The following is a 1681-nucleotide window of genomic DNA, read 5'->3' as shown; positions in this document are numbered from 1 at the left end:
CCCCTCTCCATCCAAGCTAGGACCAAGGAGGGCCAGGCAATGGCCGCAAAACTGCCAATATCATCTATACCACATTGGTAGAGGATATGGCTTTTAGTCTTGGAGCCAGCCCGGAGGCAAGCTCCGGGGAATCTGAAACGAACAAGCGAACACACGAGCTAATAACGAGACTGTACATCCAATATAAACATCTGATACTCAAGTATAATTAATGAGTTCGTTGATTTTTAATTAGTTTCCTGCTGCAATTAACATTAACTACAATGGAGACCAAACTAGAATCTGACTTATTCTTTTTTTTTTTAATTGGGGCAATAGTAACTAACTCTTAATGAGTTTGCAATAATGCATTGATAGATTTAATATAATCATGGTATTGCGTCCTGTAATAAATAATGTTTTTTTTAGAAATGCATCTATCTTGTTTGCAATTCATCGTCATCATCATCATCTCCTCCCACGCCTATTGACGCAAAGGGCCTCGGTTAGATTTTCCCAGTCGTCTCTATCTTCAGCTTTTGAATCAACACTTCTCCACTCATCATCTCCTATTTCGCACTTCGTAGTCCTCAGCCATGTAAGCCTGGGTCTTCCAACTCTTTAGTGCCCTGTGGAGCTCAGCTTAACGTTTGGTGAACTAATCTCTCTTGGGGAGCGCGAAGAGCATGCCCAAACCATCTCCATCTACCCCTCACCATGATCTCATCCACATATGACACTCGAGTAATCTCTCTCATAGTTTCATTTATAATCCTGTCCTGCCATTCAACTCTCAATATCCTTCTGAGGGCTTTGTTCTCATATCTACTAGATCTATTGGGGATTGTTTCGTTTTCATACCATGATTCGTGTCCATAGAGTAACATTTACAGCACTTCAGCTAAAATCACTGAGAATTGTATAAGCAGACAGCCTCTGGAGCCTTTGTAGGGTGACGGCCAGATCCCGTAGAAAACGGGAATATTCTGAACTGTGGCCGTCGTTCTAAAAACGATTTTGGCGGGAGAAGCTAACTTAAAAAAACCCACCTAACCTATGCTAATAGCCGTATCCTTACCCAGGGGGGCTTTGCCCCCTCGGACCGCCCCCCCCCCCTTTACACAACAGTTTCCTTACTTACGAGTACAACGGGAGAAGCTAACTTAAAAAAACCCACCTAACCTATACTAAAAGCCGTATCCTTACCCAGGGGGGCTGCGCGCCCCCCCCTTACACAACATATTTAAGATCCGTAGGCCATTTCCAAACGTTTTTATTCTATACAAGATAACAGTCGGAGAGATAATAAGCAAATTAGGACGCTTGGCCGTAGCGCTACAAACTACCCCAGCCTCTTCAATGTTGATTACGCTTCACTGGCTACAACACTACTTTCACTCGCTGCACACAATCTACAACGTTTATGTTTAGGAAATTGTAACTCCTTGATTCATTCAAAACTAGAAAAGCACTCTGAGAGTGCAGAACTCCACCCCAGCAGCTTATTTCTCGAGGTTGGGTTAATTCAGTCAACCTTCTGCTCGACCTTAACCTTGACCTTTGACCTACGACCTTCAAAATGGAATCACTTCCACGTCTCAACATAATAATTAATCCCTGAAAGTTTCACTACTCTGTCAGTAAAATTGTGGCCAGGAAGTTGTTCAAACACAAACAAACGTACAAACAAGGGCAAAAACAT

Source organism: Palaemon carinicauda, chromosome 34, assembly GCF_036898095.1.
Source record: "Palaemon carinicauda isolate YSFRI2023 chromosome 34, ASM3689809v2, whole genome shotgun sequence".
Lineage (NCBI taxonomy): Eukaryota > Metazoa > Arthropoda > Malacostraca > Decapoda > Palaemonidae > Palaemon > Palaemon carinicauda.
Note: the sequence above shows the minus strand (reverse complement) of the source record.